Source organism: Pteropus alecto, unplaced genomic scaffold, assembly GCF_000325575.1.
Source record: "Pteropus alecto unplaced genomic scaffold, ASM32557v1 scaffold93, whole genome shotgun sequence".
NCBI classification, from domain to species: domain Eukaryota; kingdom Metazoa; phylum Chordata; class Mammalia; order Chiroptera; family Pteropodidae; genus Pteropus; species Pteropus alecto.
The window spans coordinates 255,734-265,724 of NW_006433381.1; positions in this window are offsets into that span (position 1 = coordinate 255,734).

Sequence of the window (9,991 nt, forward strand, 5' to 3'; positions counted from 1 at the left end):
ATATAGTGAGTAGTATTGTAATAACTACGTACAGTGTCAAATGAGTACTTGATTTATTGGGGTGATCATATTGTAAGTTATATAAATGTTTAATCACTGTATTGCACCCCTAAAACTAATATAATATTGTATGTCAACTATAATTAAAAAAAAAAAAAGACATGGAGACGATGAGAAGCCTAAGAGAGTGTGTGTATGTGTAGGGGGTAGGCATTAAGCCATGTAGAACTTAGTGATTAGTGAGCTTTTAAAATGCTATAGAGACCTAGAAAATCACTATGAATAGAAAGTTCTATAATGAGTGAAGATCCAGGTGTTGTGCTGCATGGGCTAAGGATAAATGAGGATTTAAAATTCCTCAAACCCTTATTTTTCTCTTTTCAGGTATGATAGAATGGAAATGTATTTCAATGCAATCAAATAAAACATTTGTCACTGAAAAGAAAAAATCACCAGGCTCATTAAACACTAGTCACATAATGAATGCCTAGTAAGAACTCTAAGTGATCCTGCTTCCTCTTTTCTATAGTTTTCTTGTGGCTATTTGCTGCTAAGCTCAGGTGATTAGAGTACAATGCTAATAACTCCAGGGACAAAGGTATGATTTCTATTGTATATTGTTCTCTTCTCAGATGATTAATTGGCTTTTCTTCATTCTATGGCTGGAAACCACACCTACTTCAAACACCTAAACACTCTCATGCCCTTGTTACAGAGATAGAGGATGCATATCTGTGCTAATTCCCTACTCTGACTGTAAAAATACTTTATAGCTTGTACGTTTTGTTCCATTCAAAGTGAGTCAGCAGCATTACTTGTGTGGTGTGGGTCATTCCAATACTACCTCAGCAGTCTTAAAAGAATATTACAGTAGTTAAAGGAAGTGAAGAAGGAGTATGTCTTAGTCGGCTTGGGCTGCTATAACAAAATATCATAGACTGGATCTGTTAAACAACAGAAATATATTTCTCAGTACTGGAAGTTGGGAAGTCCAAGATCAAGGTGTCAGCATATTTGGTTCCTGGTGTGAATCCTCTTGGCTTTCAGCCTTCACCTTGTGTCCTCACATGGTGAGGAAAGAGAGAGTGCTTGTCTTTCTTACTTTTCCTATAAGGGCATTAATTCGAACATGGGGGCCTCCCATCAGATCTCATCTAAACCTAATTACTTCCCAAAGGCTCCCATCTCCAAATACTATCACATTGAGGGGTAGAGCTTCAACGTGGATTTGGTGGGGGACACAAACATTCAATCCATAATAGGATGCTAATGTGATTCCTAAGAGAAGAACAACTAGTAGTGTTTCTAGTGGGTGTTCTGCAGACCACCTGCATTCAAATCACCTGGAGTTCTAGCTAAAATGTACATTTCTCCTCCCTTCCACCAGGTTCACAGTAATAGCACAACTTCTAGGGGTAGGGCTTGGAGTTTCATTTGTCATAAGTCTCCTTCCCCAGGTAATTCTTGTATACATTAAAGTTTGAGAGTCACTGCCTAGAACAGTGTTTTTTAACTAAGAGATGTCCATTAGAATCCTCAAGTAACTTTGTTAGAATGCACACACCTGTGCCACAGCCCCAGGCTTATTGAGTCTAAATCTCTTCTGAGGATAGACTTGAGTATCTGTGGTGGTGGCAGTGGAAGATAGCTAATGCCATGCTAGCAAACCAGGTGCTCTCCTAAACCCTTTAGATGCACTACCTAATTTAATGTCCACAACAACCCTTTGAGGTAGGTATCATTATTCCTTATTGTGCATTGATGGTAACTGGGGCAGGCTCACAGAAGTTAAGTGACTTGCCCAGAATCACACAGCTGAGAAGTGGTGAGATCATTTGGTGGTGTACCCATGGATTTTGGGTCCTTTCAAGGCCATCACATTTTAAAAGTGCTCTGATCCTCTTACATGGCAAGGCTTACAGAGCCTGGAAAGATGCTGGCCTCCCTTCGCTGTGTTCAGAATTGAGGAGTTTTTTGTGTTTTTTTGTTTGTTTGTTTGTTTTTAATAACCTAAGAAGGATTAATACACAAATGAAGAGAAGAACAACTGAAAAAAGAAGGGTTCAAAGTTCTTAGTCAAATACTTTCAGTTCTACTTATGAGAAAAAAAAATGATAAAATTGCTTTTAGAATTAAGAAAGAAAAATGTTTAAACTCAGACTCCAGATTTTTCCAAAGCAAAAGAAGTGGGAGGCCCCATCACAAATAATAAAATGCTTTGGGTTAAATTAAAGCATTACAAATTATTACTGACATGATAACCAAGATGCCTGACTTTACAGTCCAAAGAAAATTCTTGTGGTTGTTCAGAGAAGCTACTTGTGACCTGACAGCTGCAGAAGGTGAAATTTCACAGTCCTAATAGCAGTGTAGTATAGTAGCAATAATTTAAGACCTGAGAGGAGCCATATACACTGCAAATTAGATGAATTTAAACATCTCTCAAAATACTGACCTGAGAAACTGGTTTATTAAAACAGGGCAGGGTGGGGGGAGGATAGATATTTTATTTTATTTTTTTATATAGCAACTTTTATTAAAAATTATTGGGGTGACACTGATTAATAAAATCAAATAAGTTTCAAGTGTATAATTCAACAGTATGTCATTATATATATATTGCATTTTGTGTTCACCACCCAAAGTTAGATTTCTTTCCATTACCAAATAAGGCAGAACGATCTACTGGGAAGATTTAGAGGGAGGAACCAAAAGAGCAAGAGGAAAGAAAAATATGTGCACCAATATTTACTTTAGCCACTTTTCTCAAACCAGGGCTCACTTTGTGCTGCTTTTGGCACCATTTGTATCAGAATCTCCCACCCCTTTCCCACTTACAAATGCTCCCTAATGTGCAGCACTTCTAATTTATCTCCCAAATCACCTAGCTCTACTTTTCTGCCACAGTTTCAGTTATACCTTATAACACAGACAGCCACAAAATACCAATAGAGAAACAAAGCAAAAGACGTTTATATCACCTCTAACCATATTCAGAATTGATATAGTAATCGAACCTCACCATGACTTCCGCAGTGGAAGGTGGTCCTGCCACTGGTCCATTTTACTATTTTCTTCCCCCGGCCTCTCATTTTTTATGTCTTCATTATAATCCTTCTTCTGCTGTGTCACCTCCTATATAAACATCTGTGTTTTGTCACAGCTTCTACATTTGAACAACTATTCATTTTATAAACATTGCAAGTAAAACACATGGTCCTGCAAGGAATATTACAGTTGTACTTCAGGCCCACATACTTTACAATGTCAACAAGAGAGATCCGTTAATTTACTGTTTTGTGTTCAGTAAGGGAGCCATATAATATTCTACATATATTTAGTTCTCCAGAATGTAGCTTGATCAGTATGGTACCTCAGGCAACCTGAAATACTGAAGACAACATAAAAGTAAGATTGTCAGACCAAGAAATTTTATGTCCAATGCTGGGAGTTTAACTGCTTTGGAGGCTGCGGAATGTATATATATTTAGAAGATGATAGTAAAGTAAATGATAGGAGAGAGTCTAACTGATTTTATCAAGGTACTGAGGGAGACAAATGTCTGTTCTTAGGACCCAAAGGCAGAGACTTCCAGGTTCTAATCCTTGCCTGCCAACCTTAAGCAGTACAGTGGTTTCAATAACATTTTCTACCTCTGAGTATCATTAGACATTTATAAAGTGAATGCCTCACATAGGAAAACCTGTAGTATCACCTTGAGCCAAGCAGTAACTTTTTCTGTGTCTTAGTTTTGGCACCTGCCAAGTGGGGTGGACAGGTAAACTATTTGCCTTTAGATGCCTTTGAGCCCTATGACTTCAGCACCATGCTCTGGTTTATCTCAAGGGCTGTTCTGAGGCATAAATGAAATATTTGATATGTAAGGGCTATAAAAGTTTTAAAGTGCTATACAAATGTAAAAGTGTTTTAAATTATGCATGTCCAAATATAACCAACAACTTGTATGTGCTCTCCAAAACAAAGCAAATAGCCTTTGGGCTTTGATTAGTCCCAAGACATAGGAATTTACTTTGTTCCAATTTTCAGAAGCAAACAGAGCAAAAGGTTCAAATTATTATTTTTATTAAGAAGATTCTAAGTAAGCCATTTAGAAATGCTCGGCACATATGTGGCTAACTTTTTACTGTTGTGTGGGTCCCCTGAATAGCTTTAACTATGAAGACTAATAGAAATAATAGGAAAGTTTAAACTGAGCAAAATTAGATTAAATTTCAATCTATATTCTGCCGTGGCTTGTATGAGGGGGATTCTTTCCAAATGCTTCTAATCTCTTCACATGATTTATAGATCAGCTATTAGTTATCTATTTTGGCCTGTGATTAATATTTAGGTATTTGAAACTCCATGTGGTGTGCACGTGCGTGCGTGCGTGCGTGTATGTGTGTGTGTATGTTCATCTACACAGTAACCTCAGGAACACTGAGATCTAAAGGCAAGCCCAGAATCTTGTTTGTATTAATAATACTATCTATGGCCTCTCCAGAGCCCCAAGAGAAACAATGCAGAAGACATTCTTTCATTAAACATATATCCATTAAGAACTCAATAGGTGCCACGCACTATACTAATTGCTGGGAAGAAAGATGAAAACAAGATGCCTTTTTCCTAATCATTCATGTGTATCCTAAAACAGAGAGAAACCATGGACAACTCTAGTGACACTAAGACTTACATTCCGGAATACAGAATGGAAGATAAAAATACCCAAACTCTTCCTGGGGTAGCAGTAGGGGGAGCTGTACCCTGGGAAGACAGGAAATTTAGAAGACATACAGGTACTTGTAATTTTTTATTCAATGTAAAGTACACCACTTTCAAAATAATACTAGATAATACTGCATTAGGGACACTATTTATTTTGAAATCTCTTTTCAAGACATGCATACTGCAGCTATCTGCACAACTACAAACACGGACAAAGCCGAGAGCTATTCTTTATAAGCTGACCATTCCCTAATTCCTTCCCAAGTCAACAAAATTAATAAAACATATAGGAAAAGCTGGACAATAGGTCTTCAATAGGCGCATAACAGGCACTTAAATATTTGCTGACTCAGGAAATTAATGAATGAGAGAAATAGTTCCTTCAGAACTCTTATTTCTCCTTTTAATCACATCCCAACAAGTGCCACCTGAATACTGTGTCATGTAATGTTACAGCTGGAAAAGATCATGGAGTACAAAATTCATCCAAGTGTAGTTAAAGAGCCACAAAAGGAGCTTGTTAAAAAATTCCTATTTCTGCTCCCTGCACACACACTCCCAGAGACTCTAATTCAGTAAATCTTGAGGGTGAGGCCATAGGAAGCTGACCTTATAATAAGCACCCAGCTTATTCCAACACATAACACAGTTTGAGAATTATTGATCTAGTCCAACCTTCCCATTCTATACAGGAGGAAATTTAGGAATAGTATTAGGAAGTAACATGCTCAAGGTCACAGAGTATGGTACAAATAGAGTTACAGGGATCTGAGGTTATGAATCCCAATATATCACCTCCCATTACCTTAGATGCCCTCCTTTATCACATCTCCATCTTTTCCCTATGAATATATACATCTTTCACAGACTTGCTAGTTAAGTGTCAAGGTCTGACATACCTTAAGTGCTCAATAAATAGTAGCTATTATTTTTTTTTTTTTGGTCCTGTGTAAACTAAATAACAAAAGGGTCTTCTATTTTGTCAGTTTTTGCTAAAAGTACAAAGTAACAAATATAGGCTAAAAAAAGAAAATACCAGACCCATGAGGAAGGTATCTGGGGTCCCTGACCCAAATGTTGGAAAAAAAAAAAAATGGAGCACTGTCATCAACCATGGCTTCTGGTGGCTGATGAAGCAGCAATAGTGGCATATTCTATCCAAGGTTCTGAAACCGCTCTGCACACCCACTGTGATCTATTTAAAGGAGCCAGGTATTTTTACAAAACAGTCTCTGCCAAGTTTTCTATCAGAAATCACAAAGTAGGTGAGCTTCAGCCATGACTAAAAAGTAGTGGAAATTTTTCTTAGTGAATGCTGATATGCCTATGAAAAAGATAGACTCAGTGCAAACCCATTACCATGAAAGAGGGAAAACAATCATTGGAGCTATTGTTTTTTAAGTTTTTAAATTACAAAAGTCGTGATTTGTTATAACGAATCAAACAAAACAGAGATGAATAAAAAAAATTCATACTTTCTTTATCCCCTTTCAGATCTTCCCCTCCCAAAATGTATCAATTTGGAATCACTCACACGCAAGTATAGAACTAGAAAGTTAATCTGACAGTGAATTAAAAGGCAAAAGAATCTTCTTGAACAGGGAAATGTAGCCTGAGATAAGTGATGAATATTTGGAATAGCTCTTATGGAAAACAGATGGGATAGAAAGCTGAACAGGTACATATAAAAAGACTTCCTAGTAACTCCAAAGGCCCCAGATAAAGTTGCAGACCATGCATTGGTTGTGGGACTGGTCCCAACAAAGGTGTGATTTTCTCTAGTGGTATTCAGCCATAGATGTTGGAACATAGAAAGTAGTGGTTAGATTGATCCAAGAATTCGGAATTTTCTGGGCAGGTTTAGTGACAAGAAGAGTCTAGAATTAGAGATATTAGCAAAAGGAGCATGCTAGAGCATTTAGGCTGGATAATAAGGGAAGTACTATTACAAAAGGATCACAAGGCTTCTCACTAGGCTCAATTTGGAAATAATTATCCATTTTAGGCTCCAAAGCAAAAGGTTCAGGGGCATTCCCATTACCCCTTTCAGTTACAAAATGCAGTTATCTTCTTATCAATAGACTGCAATTATCACTTCTGAATAATAAATGGGCTTTTTGATTAACATGTACCAAGGTACTAATGCTTTACTTTTTTTATTATAGTTGACATACATTATATTAGTTTCAGGTATACAATATAGTGATTTTACATTTATATACTTTACAATGTGATCACCACAATAAGTCTAGTAACCATCTGTCACTGTACAAAATTATTATGACATTATTGACTATAGTCCTTGTGCTGTACATTACATCTCCGTGGCTTAATTTTTTCATAACCAGAAGTCTGTACTTCTTATTTCCTTTCACCCTTTTCAAGAAAAATGAAGACAAAATAAGAGTTGAAAGGGCTATGTTAATGGCTCAATCTGAAGCTTTAATTCAGTTTTAATACTATGTATTTTGTGATTATAAAAGACACACATTTTAATTGTAGAAAATTTAAAAGCTACACAAAGGAACTAAAAATGAACTATTACAACAGCAACCAGGAAAAAAAATAACTAAACTACTTTAGCATATATATGCATATATAGTTTTCTGTCATGTTTAAACGCATGGGTTCTGGAGCTAGACTGGCTGGGTTCTCAGCCCAGAACAGCCATTTCGACAGCTTTGTGACTTTAGGAAAATTACTGAATTTTTCTGTGTCTCAGTTTTCTCTTTTGAAAATGATAGTAAAAATATTATCCACCTCCCAATGAAATAGATTATGATGATTAAGGTTAATACATGTTCAGCACTTAAAATAGTTCCCAGAACACATAAGTCTCCAATGAGATTAGCTATCAACATTGTGTGTGTACATGTATGATTTGTCATAGACTTTGTTTCAAACTCAATGTCAGAACCACTCATTAAAAAGAATATTAAATAAGAACTAGGGAGTAGACCTCATGGAAGTGGACTTTTCTGTATCCTAGAAAAAATCTGGGTATTGATTTGGCTCTCTTTCCTCAGTTAAGAATGTGCCCTTATTAACACTGAGTTTGGTTCAAGAATCAGAAAAGCTTGTTAGTTCTAAACATCCTCTTAAGTGGTTATACACAGATTGCTAGTACAAGTTTTTGTTTGTTTGTTTGTTTCTAGAATGGTAACATAGACTTTGATTATAAAAAAAACTAATTTTGCAGGGGCAAAAAATCAGCATTATTTTTGAATCTGGCAGGACCATTCTCTTTATAGGTAGTAATTCTGGCAGATGTAAATCTGTGGGGAACCAGGAACCAGAGTAAGTCCCTGCTAAGATATGCTACATCTGTAAATTATGAGAATTTCTCCTTGTCTAATTAAATGAGGAAATTATAATGTGTGGTCCTTTCCCCAGCAATCCATAACTCACCAGAAATACTACAGGTATCCCAGACGTGGGATATGAAATACTGTAATAACTGTGTGTATTTATTAAGTTATTTATATTTATAATATAAACAATAAGAGAACAAATAACACTATTATTTGGGGGTAGTTAAATGATGGGAAACTGTATTTTAGAGTAAATATAGGCCACTATCTATCATATATTGTAATTAATTGTCCCGATTTGTTTTTAAATGTTATTGTTAGCTGTTTTCTACATATACATTTTCAAAGTTAAGAAAAACGATCTATTGATTTGTCTTATTCTTTATTTTTGTTATTAGAAAGTCCTTTGAAGTTACTTTTATTTTATTCTAGTTATAGTATACATTCATTTTTACATTTAAGGCTTCAATTCTGAAATTTGCATTTAACATTGACTAACTTATAGATGATATAAGCATAATAACTAACACCAGGCATTAAGCATTTCAATATTATGTACTGAAATAAGCATTTTACATGCATTATATGTTTTCATCAACCTCACTGAAATTACAAACAATAATTAAAAGCACATTTTTAAAACAGGAAATCCAAAGCACTCCACTTATTATTAACATTCTCGTGAATAATTTTCTAGACATTTATAAACTACTTATGGTCACATATAGATGTATAGAAATACATAGAAGTATATAGAAATTGAATTATGCTGCTTTATAAACTACCTTTTCCATTAAATTGTATACGAATCTTTCCATATCAATAAATGTAGGTCTACGTTATTTTTAATGTGTACATAGTAATTGGATAAATTGACACTACCCAATTTACCAGTCAATCCACTATCACAGCCAGGTTGCTTACAAATTTTTGTTGCTATAAACAAAATGCTATGAACATTCTTATGTATATATCTTTTAGCACTTGCATTTAATTCTTACAATAAATTCTTAGTGAAATTGCTATATCATAGAAGGTAATTACATTTTCTAGTTTTATACAAATTGCCAAATAAACGTCTGGAAATGTATCCATTTATTTTATTTTTTTAATTTATTGGGGTAACAATGGTTAATACAATTATATAATTTTCAGGTGTATATTATAATTTCACATCTGTATAATCTATTGTGTGATTACCACCCAGAGTCCAGTTTCCTTCAGCTACCATATATTTGATCCCCTTTACCCACTTCAGCCTCCCCCAAACCCCCGATATTTGACCCCTTTACCCTCTCTACCTCTTCCCTTATCCCCCACCACCTACTCTCTCGTACCACTAGTCCGTTGTCCATGTCCACGAGACTTTGTTTGTCCTAATCATTTGTTGCTTTTAGGTTTATATCCCACATATAAGTAATATCATGTGATTTTCAATTTTTTCAGTCTGGCTTATTTTGCTTAGCATGATCATCTCGAGGTCTATCCAGGTTGTTGCAAATGGCAATATATCAGCTCTTCTTATGGCTAAGTAATTTTCCATTGTATATATGTACCACAGCTTCTTTAGACAATTATCTATAGTAGGACACTTCGGTTGCTTCCATATCCGGGCCACTGTGAATAATGCTGCTATGAACGTCGGTGTGCAAATATCTTTTCAGATATGGATCTTCAAGACTTTGGGGTAAATACCCAGTAGAAGGATTGCTGGATCATATGGTAGATCAATTCTTAGTTGTTTTGAGGAACCTCAATACTGTTTTCCATACTGACTGTACCAATTTGCAGTCCCACCAGCAGTGTAGGAGGGTTCCTTTTTCTCTGCATCCTCTCCAACATTTGTTATTAATTATCCTGTTGATTATAGCTATTCTAACAGGTATGAGATGGTATCTCATTGTGGTTTTGATTTGCATTTTCCTAATATCTAGCAATCTTGAGTATCCTTTCAT